The sequence below is a fragment of the Mesoplodon densirostris genome, chromosome 3 (genome assembly GCF_025265405.1).
Source record: "Mesoplodon densirostris isolate mMesDen1 chromosome 3, mMesDen1 primary haplotype, whole genome shotgun sequence".
Taxonomy (NCBI): Eukaryota; Metazoa; Chordata; class Mammalia; order Artiodactyla; family Ziphiidae; genus Mesoplodon; species Mesoplodon densirostris.
This window is the reverse complement of record NC_082663.1, coordinates 19,941,113-19,960,250: the sequence shown is the minus strand read 5'-3', so window position 1 is coordinate 19,960,250 and position 19,138 is coordinate 19,941,113. Positions and strand designations below refer to the sequence as shown.

Below are 19,138 nucleotides of genomic sequence, written 5' to 3'. Positions count from 1 at the left end.
AATGGACTACACCTAGTACAATTTGGTAAGGCCATACAGAAGGGTGTAAATACCAGAAAACAGGACCCATTGAGGGGATTTTGGAGGTTGACTTCTACAGGTAGACACTCTGATTTGTATGGGAAACATTTTTCAAGACAGTTTAATTAATATCTTACCTACTCACATTTCAGAAACTTCTGAATATAACATGGAATAATTATTTTAAAGAAATAATGTTGGGAGCATTTTACCCATATCATGTCCCGAAGTTATTTAGAAACACAGTTGACCCTTGACAGCTTGGGGGTTTGGACCACCAACCCTCCACACAGTCAAAAATCCAAGTATAACTTATAGTCCACTCATTGTATCCTCGGTTCCTCTTCACGCGAGGTTCCTCTGTATCCCCAGGCCCACTTCTGCATATCGTGTAGTACTTTGTATTTACAAATTAAAAAAAAAATCTGTGGATAAGTGAACCCTCGAAGTTCAAACGCATGTTTTTCAAGGGTCAACTGCACTGGGTCAATTGCAATAAAATAAAATAAAATATTCTAGGGTTACCTAAGCAGGAGAGAGAGATAGAAATCCTTTCTTTCCATGCATATACCCCTCTAACTCATCCCACTTTTTTCCAGGAAAGAGAATCACATAATTTTTTAAAATAATTTTATTGTGTTAAAAAACTTACAATTTTAACCATTTTAAGTGTAGAGTTCAGTAGGTTCAGTATAGTTACCTTGTTGTGAAAGATCTTCTAAACTTTACATCTGGAAAAACTGAAACTCTACAACCATTAAACAACTATCCCCTTTTTTCCCTCCCTCCTATACCTCGGTAACAATTGTTCCATTTTCTATGTCTATGAATTTGACTACTCTAGATATCTCATATAAGTGAAATCACATAGTATTTGTTCTTTGGTGACTTTCTTTTTTCACTTAGAATAATGTCCCCAAGGTTGACATCTTTTAGAATGAGACAAGTTTTCCTTCCTTTTTAAGGCTGCTTGATATTCCATTGTGTGTATACCACATTCTGTTTATCCATTTACTTGTTAATGAACATTTAAGTTGCTTCTGTCTCTTGGCTGTTGTGAATAATACTTCCATGAACATGGATGTTGATTTTTTTTTTTTTTTTTTTTTTTTTGCGGTATGCGGGCCTCTCACTGTTGGGGCCTCTCCCGTTGCGGAACACAGGCTCCGGATGCGCAGGCTCAGCGGCCATGACTCACGGGCCAAGCCGCTCCACGGCATGTGGGATCTTCCCGGACCAGGGCACGAACCCGTGTCCCCTGCATCGGCAGGCAGACGTTCAACCACTGCGCCATCACGGAAGCCTGGATGTTGATATTTTTAAAGTCAGGTTAAGTTTTAGTGTGCTTCTTTTTCCTTAATAAATAATCAAAATTTCAGTAACTCTCAAGGAAATATTATATATAATTCATTCATTTAAGTTTCTTGATTTTTCTCTTGTTTTGGCAAATTATTGACTTTATTCCAGAAATGTAGCCCTTATGGATATTTACTTAGAAGTTATTTTCCTTCAGATACAGTAAAACTCAATTTTAACTTCTAGATATGACATATTTGTTTAACTATCTATTTGATTTCAGAGTAAAACCTAAATCCTTGTTAGTTACACTTTAATTGGAATTCTTGGAAGTCAGACTTCCTAATATCTTACTAACAGACTAAGATATATATGAGAGCTTGTCAGAATTTCATTAAGACCTTTGCTTTCTAAGATGTCAGTCACTAAATAATGTTCGTGATAAGTAAATTGACATCATCTTTTTTTGGCTATTCAGTTCATTATACTTCCTGAAACACCATTTCCACTTGGCCTTTTTGACAATACACTCTTCCAATCTTCTTTCTACTTTGAGACTATCTTTTTGAGTATTAAACATCCTTCTATTTTCCAACAAATGCTGAGATTCAAAGGGTTTCTTCTTAGATTTTCCCATATCATCACTGTGTGTGTGTTTTATTCCTTGTTATATTATTTCCGCCTACTGCCTCAATATCTACCAAAAGAAACTTCACAAACTTATATATTTCACCTTGATAACCCCAACTTCCTCTCTGGGCTCCAAATGTATGGCTTCAGTTTTCTTTATCTGTGGTATTTCAAAGGAGAATAAGCCAAAACATTAGAGCTCACAAATGTGGCTGAGTAACAGAAAAAATTCAGTGCCTGGTAGAATAGATATTTAATGAGCTGCAACATACATGTATACAAAATATGTAGTGAGCACACAAGTCTGTGTTCCTATATCTGTCAGATATCTCACTTCATGGGGATGCCAATATTACTAAACTTCAAGAAGTAACCATAGTCCCCCACTTGAATATATTATGTCTTATACTTTGTACTGTTTTTTAAGTTCTTTGAGAGTAAACATAAGTAAAGGCATCTTAGAAAAGTATTTAAGTCCTCTCACCTATCTTAGCTTAGCACTACTGAGGAGCATGGGAAGTTAAGGGTAAGACGAACAGAGAAAATAATACAAAAATTGACTAGGGCAAGGATTATTTAAAATATCCACTGCAGCTTAAGCCAGGGAAAGCTATATGGCATTTAAGAGTGTATATAGAATTATTTCCTACTCAGTTAAGACTTTTTATAACATAATTTAGTGGTCACAGCTAGGGATATTAATTAAAGGTAAATGGTGAGTTAAAAAACATTAACCTAAGAGTCAAAAGAATGATGTTTAAATAATTGTTCAATTAATTGAACAAGACAGGACTGTGCACAGGTAGATAGATAACTTAATCTCTCTGAAGCTCACTTTCATTATCATGAAATTTGAAATAAAATTCAATAAGTTGGATTCAGAGGATTATATGTTATTAAGTGTATAAATTAACAGACATGCTTTAATTATATGCATATAAGTTAATCACTGTTTCAGAACATTTGGCATATTGCTAAAGAAAAAATTAAACATTCATCTGTGACTTGACATCATTTTGGTTGCTTGCACATAAATAAAGATACCCCTATTTTTTTATCAAAAATGGGAGAAATTTGGTATTAAATATCAATTTTATTTTCTCAAAACATTTCTTCTAATTTGGAAATAAAAATTATTTTAGAGGAACAATCTTCTTTCTCTTAATGTATTTTATCACTATTTATGAATTATGCTTTCTAGCTCTAAAACAATAAAAACATATTGAGGATTTTGTAAAATAGTTAATGTAATTTATGTTAAATTTTTTTAAACTCTAGTAACAGTGTTTTCTTTATTTAATTATAAATTGTTTAATCCTTATATTTCTTCTAAAAGTTAGGTAATGGGGAAAATCAAATAGTATTCTTTTGTCACTTCTATTTTTTAAGCTTACATGCAGGTATTTTATATTTTTATTAGATCTTTGCCAAAATTTTAGATTACACACAGTAATCAGAGACTGATTGACTCTTTAAAGCTGAATTAGCTTCCAAAAGAAAATCTAAATTGGTCCAATATTTAGATTGATTTTACTATTTCTGACTGATTGTGACTTTTTTGACCAACTGCATTAAATGATTAATTGCATATATTAAAAAACCCTGGACTGAGTATAACCCTGGGTATTTTTCTGGTAATTTCTTCTTTGACTCTTATGCCTCTGAAAAAGTGGAAAATATAAAGCAATCTTCTTTTTCTGTTCTCTCAAGGATATTTAATTCTTATGAATTTTTATATTCTATTTTTAAATTTTTATTTTATTTATTTTTTATACAGTAGGTTCTCATTAGTTATCTATTTTATACATATTAGTGTATATATGTCAACCCCAATATCCCAATTCATCACACCACCACCACCACCACTCCCCGCTTTCCCCCCTTGGTGTCTATACATTTGTTCTCTACATCCGTGTCTCTATTTCTGCCTTGCAAACCGGTTCATAAAGGGTATTTATTTCATATACAACTTGCCTTTTGAAAAGTAATTATGTTAACATAATTTCTTCATGGGTTACATTCTTGTTTGACAGGTGACTTTTTTGAAAAGTTATCCATACCCAACATTGTCAACTCACATTATTTTATTCCTTTGAATGTGCACAATGAGTTATGAACACAATGGTATTTGTTCTGGTGAGAGGGAATAAATTATGTACTCAACTGTATACCATACAGGTACATATTTCCTTTGAATTTAGCTAGACTTGGGCAGGTGGGTAAAGAGACTAATGCTCTTCTCTTAGTGTGACATTTATCAACCACCACAGTGGCTCAAACCAATTTTGTTCTCTCTTCATGTCCCAGGGGTCCCAATATAGATTTTCATTTTGCCAGCTGGAAGGAGTCTGAAAACTCTACCTGATGCTGGTCTTGATCAGCTGCTTCTCTTCATTGACTGAACAAGTAGTCATTTTACTGCCACGAATATAGAGAGCCGACCTATCTTAAGTGTGACCCTGTAATTCATTTACTCTTTGTGTTACACTAAGCTGTCCTGTTGAAGGACAACAGAAGGTGCCTGGGTTAAATGGTGAGACATCTGGGCCACTGGCCACAATTTCAAATGAAATCCACAGTTTGTGCATGAAGATAAAATATATATGGGGTTTCTCTTAAGCAGAGTCTGCAGCAGATCACACATACACACACATACACAAAATTTTTAGAATTCTGGTATATATTTTATACCTACCCCAAGCTGTGGCTTCCATTTGAAAGTGTGACCAGTTACCCACACCTCTCATTATTTAACACAGGCCATTTCTGATTTCTCTCAACCAGATAGCTTAATGTAAAACAAGGAGCAAATTATTACAGGATCACTCTTAGGATAGGTTGCCTCTTCACCTTAGTGGAGAGTGAGTGAGTGAGTGTGTGTGAGTGTGTGTGTATAGTTGTCTTCAGAATTCTACTTAAGAGTAGTCCAATATATATTTAGTGGTTAGCATTAAGGTATAGAATTATGTGTGTGTTTATTGCTTTCTTGCTTATTTGTTTTTTAAAGTCATTTATTACTATTTATTTAAAGTAAGACTATGTCCAGTTAATTACCTGATGGACATAAGTCCCTTTTGGTAAACTTATCACTACTTTATTATTATTATTATTTTTTGTGGCACACAGGCCTCTCACTGTTGTGGCCTTTCCCATTGCGGAGCACAGGCTTCAGACACACAGGCTCAGTGGCCATGGCTTATGGACCCAGCCGCTCCGCGGCATGTGGGATCTTCCTGGACCGGGGCGCGAACCCGTGTCCCCTGCATCGGCAGGCGGACTCTCAACCACTACACCACCAGGTAAGCCCTATCACTACTTTAAATGTAAGTATATTCAACTAATGCTATCAAACAAATACTTTCTTAGGAACCATTTTGTTCCTATTAACATGCCAGATCATGAGAATACAAAGATGCATAAAAACACCATGCTTATTTGAAAAAAGAATCTAAATTGCTCTTTAAACAACACTGAAGGCACAGATGTGCTGAGCAATAGGGAGAAATCAAGGCAATTATACTTATTTTGGTGATCACTTTACATTTTTAAATTAAAATAATTTATTTCAAAATGTAAAGGGCCACCATTTAAAACTTCACTCCTGTAAAGATGTCTCTATTTAATATTTTCCTAAAATATATATATATTTTTAGTTATATATCACTACATAGTAAACATGCCCAAAACTTGATGGCGTACAACAGGAATCATTTTAATGTGTTCACAAACTCGGACAGGAATTCAGAAAGGACCTTAGGAGATGGCTTTCCTGGGTTCCATGACATCTGGGACTTCAAGTGGGAAAAGAGAAAGATGTAGAGGGCAGGAGGTGTTGGAGCTGGTGAATCCATGTCCATCTTGACTTCTCCCATTCATTTGTCAGGTTTCTGGATTTGACACATCTGTGTTTATGTTCCACTGAAGCACATAAATATGACAAAGCCAGGAGGTTCGGGTTATAACAGGATGACTGTATCCCATGAGGGAATGAAGTAAAGACATCTCTGAGGGGGAGCATTCCATGAGACTGGGTCAGAAGCTGCTTGGGCTTCCATGGCATAGCCTCAGAAGGCACATAGCATCACTTATGCCATATTTTATTAATGGGGCACTCATAAGCCATTCACTCTCTGTAGGATACATATTAAATAATTTGGTATTGGATTTAAAACCACTCAAGGACTAAATTTGACAATGCCTTTGCATATGGAAGCATATTTCACTTCACTTTATTTATTAAGGTGTGCTGTCATTTGAATGATATATATTCATTATAGGCTTCAAGGTAGATAATATATTGCCAGTGAATAAGGTAAAGAGAAAAATGTATTAACCAAACCATCAAAATAAAACAGTTTTTAAAGTGTGTAGAAAAAATTGTAATGATTTAAAGCATGTTTAACTTTGACTGACACCTATGAGTTCTGTTACAATTCTATGTTAATAGATTAACTCATTGAATTCTTAAAGTACATTTTAGAAAAATGAAGGCTGCAATTTTTAATATGTCATAAATGGTATAACTAGGTAAATTCTCAACCTCCTTGTCAGAGTCTGATATAGTATTTCCCAACATGTGTCTCTTTCTTGTGGGGATGAGTCACAATAAATGTATTCCATTAACAGCTCCTTTTAAAATCATATATTCTTAACTTCTTAATCTGCTATCCCTGCCCACTGTGGAAAATCACTCGGTGTATTAGAAGAGTAAAAATTAATTTAGAAAATATTTAGGCTGAAAGTGACAGAAGAATATGACCACCCTGAAGGAAAACAATAAGCTTTGTTTTTCTGTTTCATATTATAGCAGGTGCAGAGGTATAGCAGGTGCAGGCATATCTGGGTTACTGATATCAGTTCAGAATCAACAAAGTCAGGACACTGTGTGGCTATGTCTCTGATTTTCTCAGTTTCCCACTGAGTTCAAAACATGCTTACATAACTGCAAGTGTCCTGCTTTCCTAGGAGAGTTAAAGGCAGGATGCAGGAGCCAATGAAGGTGAACCTTAGTCTTACATTCCGTTCTTATCAGAAGAGTCTAATCTTTCTTAAAGCCAGTTTTTATGTGCTCTGTATTGACTAGAAGAGGGTCACACTGTCACCCCTATGTGCAAAGGTCAGGCAAAGGGATATTTGGCTTTTCTGGCCTCTGTAATAGAAGATAAGGTGCAATAGTGTGTTATAATCGTAGTGGGCAGGACAATGTGCTCCCCCACCAAGTTGCCAATGTCCTAATCCCCAGAATCTATGAACATGGCAAAAAGGCACTATAGATGTGATAAGGATTTTCTGATGGAAGATTATCCTGCAATAGCTGAGTAGTCACATCGCTCCTTATAAGTGAAAGAGTCAGGAAAGAAAATTAATGTCAGAGGAATGTGATGAGATGGACTCAACTGACCGTTGTTGGCTTTGAAGATGGAGGGAGGGGCCAGGTGCCAAGGAATGCAGTTGGCCTGTGTCAGTGGAAAAGGCAAGGGAATGGATTCTCCCCTAGAGCCCCCAGAAAGAAAGCAGTGCTGCCTACACCTTGACTTTAGCCCAGTGAAACTCACTTTGGACTTCTGACCTCCAGCACTGTAAAATAATCAGTTTGGGTTGTTTTAAGCCACTACATTTACAGTAATTTTTTTACATCATCAATAGAAAATTAATACAATAATTCTATAGTAAGAGAATAGATTGACCCTCTGTTTCACAATCTTATTTTACTGTATGACATATTTTATACCTAAATTTATTAAACTCTTTTATTAAGACCTTTTCTCTAGAATATATATTTTCATAAAGTTGGTGATGATAGTTACAAATTGGTAATAAAATACCACCAATGCATAAATATCACTTTGCTTCACAGTTTCAAATTTTCTCACAAAATAATAATATACCAAGACAGTTGTAGGTTTTAATTTAAGATTTTTTTCATTATTTCCTTTAAAATATTATATGATTTTTTTACCATGTGAATGTATTAGTTTGTTTTATTTTACTGAGGTATAGTTTATTTACAATATTATATGTTTCAGGTATACAACTATCAGGTTAAACATACTTTTAACTTTAGATATACAGTATCAGGTATATAGTGATTCACCATTTTTAAAGGTTATAATCCATTATATTTATTATGAAACAGTTGTTACTTCAAGTTTTTCTAAAATGAGAAACCATAAGTGAATGAATAAAATATAAAAATAAGAATAATTAACCATAAAATTCTAGCATAATCATCATAGCAATGAGCTATCATTAGGTATAAAGGTGATGCTACTACACCAACACCATTTATTACATATTTTGAACGATTTTTAATAATGGCATTTAGTAGGGTTTGAACAGAATACTACATAGTCACTTATTCATCTCTCATCTTTATAATTAATAAGAAATAGGCAAAGAAATCAGTTCAAAATATCAGTTTTATTATGACAAAATCGGATTCCAGGGAGTGACCATGATGATCCTCTTTGAATTCCCTCAATATATATATATTTTTTAGCTTTTCAGTTTATCTTAAACAATAAAATTACACTTCCAAATGTCAACAGTTATTGTGATGGCAACATTTTACAACATTTTACTGTATTATCACAGTCAATAATTTGCAAAACCAAACAAAAAAATAGAACAAGACTCTCCAAAATTTCAATATGGCTTTTATACTAGCACTAAAACACTGTATTTGTGGCTAAAACACTACAACTAAATAGAATAGAGAGACTATGTCATGTTATTATAATAACTATTTCAACATGAAAGAATAAAACACAATGAAGAATACACCCTTGTTTGGTGCTAGTGACATAACAATTTTCAGTCTTAAAGATAAAATAAAATGCATAATTTGAACCAGATGTTGAAATGGTTCAGGGTTAGCATCTAAGGGCAAGTACTTCAGAAAATACATAGAAAGGTAACCATGCATTTGCTACAGGGAGTACTCTATGCAAGGGTCTTTACATTGCACTTTACTTGATGACTCAAAATGAAAATGTGTTCTGCTCCCCATCATGTATTTTTTTTTTTAAATCTCACAGGAGAAACAACTCATCAGAGTTCTATAGTCAGATTTCTGGCATTATCATTACTGGCTATGGGATCTTGGGAAACATAACTCTCAGAACCTTGGAGTACCCATGTGTAAAATGAGAATGAAAATAGTTAAATTTATCGCATAGGTTTATTGTCTTTTACTTATTTTTTTTATTGGAGTAAAGTTGCTTTACAAGTTGTGTTAGTTTCTGCTGTACAGTGAAGTGAATCAGCTATACATATACCTATATCCACTTCCTCTTGGACCTCCCTCCCACCCCACTCCAACCCCACTCATCTAGGTCATCACAGAGCACTGAGCTAAGCTCCCTGTGCTATACAGCAGGTTCCCACTAGCTGTCTATTTTACACATGGTATTTATGTCAAACCCAATCTCCCAATTAGTCTCACCCTCCTCTTACTCCCCTGCATCCACATGTCTGTTTTCTAAGTCTACGTCCCTATTCCTGCCCTACAAATAGGTTCATCTGTACCATTTTTCTAGATTGCACATATATGCGTTAATATACAATATTTGTTTTTCTATTTCTGGCTTACTTCACGCTGTATGACAGACTCTAGGTCCATACACATCTCTACAAATGACCCAATTTTCTTTCCTTTCTATGGCTGAGTAACATTCCATTGTATATATGTACCACGTCTTCTTTTTCCATTCATCTATCATTGGACATTTAGGTTGTTTCTATGTCCTGGCTATTGTAAATAGTACTGCAATAAACATTGGAGCACATGTGTCCTTTGAATTATGGTTTTCTCTGGGTATATGCCCAGTAGTGCGATTGCTGGGTCGTATGGTAGTTCTATTTTTAGCTTTATAAGGAACCTCCATACTGTTCTCCATAGAGGCTGTATCAATTTACATTCTCACCTACAATGCAAGAGGGTTCCCCTTTCTCCACACCCTCTCCAGCATTTATTGTTTGTAGATTTTTTGAAGAGGGCCATTCTGACCGGTGTGAGGTGATACCGCATTGTAGTTTTGATTTGCATTTCTCTAATGATTAGTGATGTTGAGCATCTTTTCATGTGCCTCTTGGCCATCTGTATGTCTTCTTTGGTGAAATGTCTGTTTAGGTCTTCTGCCCATTTTTTATTTTTTAATATCTCAATCTCAATGGAACAAATTCACATTTTCAAAACACATGTTATAGCAGAAGTGATTCTATAATCTATTCCCTGCCACAGGAGTCAGGCAGTGTCCCAGGTCCAACCTGACTTTTTTTTTTTTTTTTTTTTTCCGATACGCGGGCCTCTCACTGTTGTGGCCTCTCCCGTTGTGGAGCACAGGCTCCGGATGCGCAGGCTCAGCAGCCATGGCTCACGGGCCCAGCCGCTCCGCGGCATGTGGGATCTTCCTGGACCGGGACACGAACCTGTGTCCCCTGCATTGGCAGGCGGACTCCCAACCACCGCGCCACCAGGGAAGCCCCTGCCCATTTTTTTAATTGGGTTGTTTGTTTTTTTGATATTGAGCTCCATGAGCTGTTTTTATGTTTTGGAGATTAATCCTTTGTCCATTGCTTCATTTGCAAACATTTTCTCCCATTCTGAGGGTTGCCTTTTCATCTTGCTTATGGTTTGCTGTGCAAAATGTACTCCCTCAATATTAAACTTGCTTACTTAGTCACACAGAGAGAGAGAAATCATAGACCTCCTCAGTCTAGTAAAGTGACAAAGTGGTGGTGAGCAAACCAGAAGTCTCCACCTTGTGAACAAACACTAGAGATGGAGCAAGAGAATCTCAGCCAGGGATGCTTGGTTCCTTCTCCCCAATGCAGAAATGATTAAGGCTCACAAAGCGGTTGGAATTTAGCAGTTTACAGAAATAGGAATAACTATCATATTCTAGGATTTAGATAATGATTTGAATACACTATCATCCTAAAGTTTAGAAACATCATAACTTCTATAGTTGAAGTAAAAGGATTATACATTGAATGGTTACCTCTTATTGAGGGTTAAATCATATCATAAAAGTTATACTAGATGAAGGCAATTAGGGGAAAAAAGGAAAAAGTTATAAGGGACTAAGGAAGATCTTTACTGGAATAAAGGCCAAAAGCAAACCTGAAAATAAATTAAACATTTTTTGTGGCATTAAATGGTGGTGCTTGCCCAGGTTAATCCAAAAGAGGAACGCTATTTAAATAACCTTGCAATATAAGCAGACTCTACCTTTTATTACTTCACATTTCAAAAGTTTTATTTTGCTATTTTGTTTATTAGAATCTTCCAGTTTTTCATCTATATCCTTGTATGTATCACAAATGTCTGAGGGAAGGAAAGCACCAGTACGTTTGAATTTCATCTTATAAAGACTCTTTAAGACATAATTTCTAGGGTTGCATTAGATGCATTGGACATTTGTCAATGCTGAAAAAGCCTATGAATGGTAATATTACCCTTTTCATATTCTGCTCATATGTATTGTGATAAAATTGTCATGATTTAAAAAAGTGCATGCAAAAATAATACAGAGAAGGGATCATGGCTACAGTAGGGATGTTTATTACAGTTTTTTTTCCCCCGTTATGTTCTCTACCCTGTTTTCTCCCTTACTTAATCATTTAAAAACAAACAAAAACTTTAAAAGTGTATAACAGACAATTTTGGAGTTCATTGAGACTTTATTAAAGTTACTGGCAGACCTTAGTCTGAGACAATTTGAAAAGAAATACACTCAAAGCTATATATAGTACTTAAGAAAAGCACAGAAAGTCCTTCAAAATATTTTACTGAATTTAACTCCAAATCAGTACGTACTAACTAAAGGTCTAAATAGGCATTCAGAATTATTCTGGACTTTCTTCATAAAGATCTTCAATTTTATGCTGACTTCCAGCTATTAAATTTCATTTCATTTTTCTACTCAGAATTCTAAAATTAATAAAATCATAAGTGAAACATTTATACAGTGTTACATCCAAACTTTGATCATACAGTTTAGTATAATTAAATTTTTCCTTGAAAAGATAAATTAAAAATCATTGATAACTTGAAGTTGTTTGATCACCTCAGATATTAAAACAAATATATACTAACTTTGGTAGTGTTTTAGGCAAGGTGATAAAAGGAAAATAAATGGACGAGGGTGTATTCTCACTTTACTGCCTGCAAATACAACATGGAAAATTACACATAAAGTGTACATACCACTTGTTTCTATATTGAAATTTTATCTTATTTTCGTAGGTAGTAGAATTATTTTACTTGAAAAAAAGAAGCTACAGAGGCACACACACGTGCACACATACATAAACGTATGCATTTATATAATGTGAACAGTTAGAGGATATTAAGGCATAATGACATCTGGTTTCATCAGTCATTTTGTAAACATGATGCAAAATATGTTGAGATAGAATGAAGCTATATTATTTATCTGGGATTTTTTTTTCCTTGCAGATACAAACACACAATAAAAACAGCACTGCTCAATTAGCATAAAAGCACATTGAATTTTTTTCTGTTTGTTTTGCTTGAGGGGGCAAAACAACAGAGAGTTGTTTTCTTCTTCCTGCTGTATTTCTATCAAACACATTTTTAATTCTCGTAAGTCAGAAATAATTTACAATGACAGCTCTCTGTGCTCCCTTAAGGAAATATATTAGCCACCACATAGTGGTTTAAGTGTACAATTAGTCTTTTTCTCACCCTTTCCATGTTATACTTCCCGGTGGGTGGTCTTTAAACATGCAAGTAGTCATTTCAAGGACACTGAATGCACCCAAGTTTGGCTCTTCTACTGGAGTCAAAGATTCATTATTTTCAGTCGTGTTTGGCTTTAGATGAGGTGGTTTGAAATCAGTCTGAAAGTTTTAATTTTTCAGTGAATCACTCTCCACAGAATGACAAAGTCTGATAAATGATAAACTACTTGGAAGAAAGGATGCTGCTAAATTAACATTCTAATCACTCAGAAGAAGCAGCAGGACAGTAACAGAGATTTTCTTTTTCTTAATTCTATCAGATTAGATAATGGAAAAAAAATTAAAAGACATAAATTTACTTTAATATAAAAATAAAGCCTGGTTACTTTTTAATAGCAAGTGATGCACTTTATCTGATTACTCCTGCAATATAATAAGGTTACTGGGGAAATACTGTATTATTGTAATAAGCCACAATACTGATTAATTATAGTGTGTAGACCTAAAACAAATAGATTGCCAGTTATTTCTCCAGCAAAGATGGGTTTATTTGGGATAAATATTTGCAATTTGGGGTCTGCAATCATGGAGAGCTACGTGCAAGTCCTTGAAGGCCGGGGAAGGAGAATGCTTTTATAGAGGGGAAAAGGAAGTTGAGAGGACTATAGTAAACAAACAATCCATGGCTTTTCATTGGCTGAATTGTTGCCAGGAGCAAGAAGGGTCTTTCTTCTTCCTGTTGGACTCTGTTATGGCCTCAGGGCATGAGAGCTCCCCATCTGGTCTCCCAGCTCTATTTAATTGATGTTTCTGCTTATTAATTTTTTTACAAGTGAAAAGAAAAAAAAAGACTGTATCTATTACATCCAGGGCTATTTTAGTACTTAATTAACACCCACAATTATAAGACAATGATTCAAGTACTGGAATTGAAGCCCTCTATGTTAAAGCCTTTCTCAATTCTTAGGTTATTCAGTTCTCAGTCCCAGGTGTCTCCAAATCCAAGTGGCCCATGGAGGTGCTGACCCAAAGTGAGTATCAGCATCAATTCAACAAAAGCAAGCTGTCTTTAGGAAAATTCTGCTTAAGAAAAATTGAAATTGTCCCATGTCATGTGTGCAATTCTTCTCAGAAGTTATTGACTCCTCTCTTTACACATCTAAGAGTATTTAGTGTTTAAGCTACATATAAACAAGAAAGATATGAAAGCAATGAGTCCAATCTCATTCTCCCTTCTCCTCAAAAAACTTTATTAAATCATACCCAACTAAAGGAAAAATTCTTTATTATCATTAAGGATGAGAATTAATTACAAGTACAGGTATCAACGGTAGCACAAGGGAAAGGTTAAAGCAATCCATCTCCCCAAAATAACTATATCAATAAGAAGATGATTCAGAAAATACTTTAAAAGGGCAAAAAGTGTCAGCTTTTTTTGCTAAGTTGATATTTGTTGACTATAACTGTGGTGTTACTTTTGCCTTCAGCCATGTTCCAGTAATAACTATATATATACATATATATATATTTTTTTGCTGATTTACAAACAAATTTACTATTGTGTGAATATTAATTTAATAGCGTTTACACATATTATTTGGTACTTTGGCATTAATATATTACATAGCAAATCGAGAATACTATAAATATAATTTTCAACCTAAAATTATATCTTTCAAACTAATTACTATGAAATTAATAAAAAAGTTTGTTCTGTTGATTAAATGAATTAGATTTTTTTTTGTCATTTGACATGCTGTTTTGCATTGAGCCATAATGTAATACAATTTTTTAAAATATTTAAGCATTGCCAAAAAATCCGGCTGTACTACTTATAACTTCTGTTTCTCTTTTCACATGATTACCCAATAATGTGGCTTTTTACTCTCATCGTGCCTCATTTTATTCATCTATAATGTGGGGATATTAATGATAACTGCTTCACAAGATAGGCACATTGAATTTGTAATTTTTCTTGCATTAAATGTTTTGCTTTTTACATAGTAAGAATTTAAGTACTCTTAATATTAGTGTTAGTATCAGCAAAAATCTGGTTCATCTATTTAACACTGGACTTACTTGATTTTGCGTAGCCATGGAAGATGCTTCTGGAGCTCAACAGAATCTTCTCAGTTTCCAATTGGCCATGCAGGATTTTATATACTTGACAATCTTCTCTGACCAAGGCATGTCAGAGACAGGTTCTTTCCAAGCCATAACATCAAGTGCATTCCATATACATCCACATACAACATAGTTCTTCATACGTTTTAGCTTTCCCATATTGTTCTAAAAATGCCCAGTTTCTATGAGAATTCAAATCTGGGAATATGCATTAAGACCTCTGTTGTGAACCCTAAATAGAATTCAGGGGGTTAGCTACTTTCTGAAACTTTTGACAGCTTTGCTTTTAATATTATTGTTATTTTATTTCTGGCTAACTTACAAAAATTAAATGCAGAAATTACCACAAATGGCTCAATACTTATAGAGTGAACACACCATTGTAACTACAGAGTGCATCAAAAATTAGACTAGTATTGGGATCTCAGAAAGCAACATTCATTCTCTTCCCAAATTTCTACATCTAACTCCACCCCAAAGATAACCAGTGTGCTGAACTTCAAACGCATACATTAGTTTTCCACTGTTTTAACCACGTACAAGTGAAATTGCACCATATGCATTGCTTAGTGTCTGCTTTCTTTCACTTTGTTTTATGTGTGTGAAAGTTATTGGTATTGTTGTGAGTAGTAATAGTGAGTTCATTTTCATTGCTGCATAGAATTTTGTTTTATGCATATACCATATTTATTCTACATTTGATGGAAATGTTATTGTTCCAGTTTTGACGATTGTGAATAATTATGCTATGAACAATCATATGTGTATCTGTTTGTGACATATATATATACATATATTTTGGGGAATACATCTAAGATGAAATTGCTTGATCATTGGATATGCATATGTTGAACTTTAGCAGGTACTTTTAAATATTTTTCTAAGGTGGTTCTTGAATTTTCACTTCTAATAACAGTTCATCCTTGCCAAACTGGTATTAAGTCTTTTTTCTTCTCCTTCATTAAAAAAAAATTCTACTAGGTTTATTGTAATACATTTTCATAGATTTATTGGCCATCTGGACATCTTTTGAAAGATACTTGTTGGAGTTTTTGCTATTTCTTCTATTATTTATCCAAATTTTTCTTAGTGATTTGCAGGATATCTTTATATAGTTGAGATAAGACCCCCTTTGTCTGTTTTATCTATTCATGTTCTACTTCTTTATGACAACAGAAGTTGACTTTACTTGCAAATATTTAGTTGAGGATGACTCCATATTCAAGGCTACTTTAATCCAAACCAGTATTGAAAGGATTTGAACCCTGGGCTTCAGAGACAGTCAGGTTGTTCTAGTTGTGCTTCACCCTTTCCCAAATGTATAATCTTTTTTTTATTTCCCACAGAAAGTCTGGGGTTCTTACCAAAGCCCTTCCAGCAGTATAAAAGTTGGGGGAGAGTGAGATAGAAAGAGGAAAAACCAACAACACATTTACTATTTAACTAAGAGGAGACCATCCTTACCTGGGAGCATGCATTCTCTCAGTCTTTCTGAAGTGTAGGGAAAAGGAGGTGAGGATGAAGATAGTGTCAGAAATCATTTTTAGTTGATTTTTGAGGTCTTTACAACATTCAGCACCAGATGCTTGTATTCTTTTACTCCTCTTTACTACCAGCCCTTTGTTCAGGGGCCTTTATGATAAAAGACAAAACATAGGCTGCAGATGACCCCAAGAGTCAAAATCATATCACAGGTAAGTTTCAAGGGACAGAAGTTAGTTGCTGGAGTCAGCTGATTGGATAAGAAAAAAATAGCACTGCAACCTGAAACAGTATCCACATTGAAAATTACCACTGGGCGTCTAGAGAGGAGGGCAAAAAGTCCCACAGTGTGAGAGAATAATTCCTCATGTGATGTGTCATCCTCTGTGGCAAGGCGCTTCACCTGAGTCACAAGTCTGGTGTACGGTGGTGGAGTCTGCATCGGAAACAGAGTCCTTGCTATGATGGATGTGTTTCTCTGTCCTCCAGGATGATAGATCTAGTCATCAAGAGTGACATCTGGGTAGATAGGTCAGGTTCCAAGAGCAACTTGATCCTAGTCAGTTTTATTTCAGAAAGGACCTTTTGGTAGGCATCTACATGAATGACACAGACTGTTCAATCAATAGCAACAATTTGTTTCCAGTCTGCAGCTCTTAAGAGGGGAATGTTTAATTGGTCAATCTATAGTTTTCCAAATGATAGAATAACAGGGAACTTGGGTGATACCCAAGTGTAAGTGGAACTATAACAAGTTTTGCCAAATGGCGCAGCATTGACCAGGACTAGGAGAATGACCTTAAGTTCTGCTGACTGAACAGTGCACCTAAATCAATTGTTGGCTCTGTATAGCTGGTGTTGAAGTTGAATAGTGCAACAGTCTCACAGATAACCTTGGGTTTCAGCTAAGTTAAACCACCAGTGAACCAGGCCCAGGCATTTAAGGGAACCTCTGTAAATCAAGAGCTTTAATGAACCGGTGGTTTTTATTCATGTAGTGCAGTGAAGATAAAAGTTTCTCCCAAAGAGATAGCTGCCACTTTTTCATGTAAATGTAAATATCCACTGAGGAAACTTTTTTTTAAAGGGGCAGTGTAGGAGTTAGTGGCTATGTCCAATAGGTGGCCTGTTGCACTGGGGAGGGTCTCTCAGTACTCCAGCAGCCATTAGGAAGTTAAATAGAGCTGTGATTCATCTCTCTTTTCCTGGGTTACTTACTACATTGTTCCCATCTGACCACTGGGGAGGGAACAGGTTGAAGGTGGTGGGGAGCTAGTGTGGTATTTCACTCGCACCTCTCTAATAGCGGCAGACCCTGAATGGGAGCATCTTCTCTAATTCTTATGTCATAAGGATGTACAGATACACAGCACATCAATGCTACTGGTGTATTCAGCAGAGGACATCAGAACAGCAATATATTGAATTTGCTCTAGGTCCCCCCACCCACAAAGTCACTTTCTTTTCCCTTCTCCACTGTGCCCTTAACCTAATTTCCCTCAGTTGAATTTGAGTGTCCTCTTCCCTCCTGAAACCTGCTTGGATGGTGACTTTGGTACTTGTACCCAAGAAAGCTATAACAATTTCCGTTTTTCCTCTTGAAGTTCACCAGCATACCTGGATGGCCTTCCATCTCTTTTTGGAGCAAGGAGAGCTCGTTCACACTCCAATCATCTTTCTCCTTGAAGCAACTGAGATTGGGTTAGGGAAGAATGGAGGGCTCAGGGCATGCAGAGTCAGAGAGGGGATCCACGCTAACAGGCATGGCACACTTCCTGTCAGGTTTTATTGGCGTGTATACCACTTACATCTTAACCAAATGAACTTCTAAAGTTTTTGATTGACTCAAAGCTCTTTATTGAATACTAATAGCTTTCAATATTTATTTTAATTTTGGAGACTCCTGGGTCAGCAACCACAGTTATCTTGCCTTTTGGTTTGGGTCACTGAGCTTGCTAACCCAGTGTCACAATATCAAGCTTTCCTCTGTCTACACAGAGAACAGTACACGAAACCACAGACACCATCTGGGCCACACATTTAAATCACATCTCTCACTGCTAAGTCCCTCCACATCAATTCAACTCTTATTCATTAATAGGTATCACAGTGGGTAACCCAACCTCCTCCTCAACCCCTACACCTTCCACTGAATGGAGAGCATCCACGAACAGAGCTCAGAAAACATCTCATAGCCCTGAGCCCACTCCTTAGGGCTGTCGTACATCTCTTACTGGAAGCCACGCCTCTGTCACAATCCCATCCTCACTGACAAAGTCAATGTCATAGATCTGAGATCTTTCCTGTCTTCAAGCTAACGGTTTAGCCTGACACAGCTTCATGGACGCTGGCATGAGTCTCAAGAAGTTAAGGACAGAGGCAAAGACCTTTATCACTCATGGCACACCAAGCATCATGAAACTGAGGCGTATTGGCCTCAGTTTCCCTTGCTCCCCCCCAAACCCCGAGTCCCATGGTAGAGATCCAGATAGGCCCGTGTAAATGCCTGCGTACACACTGGGTTGCAGTCAATGAGAGAAACCCAGAGTCTTAGGCAGTCTGAATTCTTTTTTAATTTTTAAGTATTTTTCATGGAAGTATAATTGAGAACAACATTATATTAGTTTCTGGTGTACAACGTAATGATTTGACATTTGTATACATTGCCAAATGGTCACCACAATAATTCTAGCTACCACCTGTCACCATACAGAGTTACAAAAATTTTTTTTCTGTGATGAGAAATTTTAAGATTTGCTTTCTTAACAACTTTCACATTTTCAATACAATGTTACTGACTATAGTCACCACTTTGTACATTACATCCCCATAACTTATTTATTTTATAACTGGAAGTTTGTACCTCTTGATTCAATCC

General features: G+C 35.7%; 1 long non-coding RNA gene across 2 annotated transcripts in view; it reads left to right on the top strand.

The window, feature by feature from the left end:
• Window positions 1-19,138, top strand: part of LOC132485130 (uncharacterized) — a 190,258-nt gene that overhangs the window by 130,478 nt on the left and 40,642 nt on the right. For both annotated transcript variants that reach the window (XR_009531392.1, XR_009531393.1), the window contains exon 3: window positions 5,074-5,246. This is a non-coding gene — a long non-coding RNA (uncharacterized LOC132485130). The remainder of the gene's footprint in view (window positions 1-5,073; window positions 5,247-19,138) is intronic.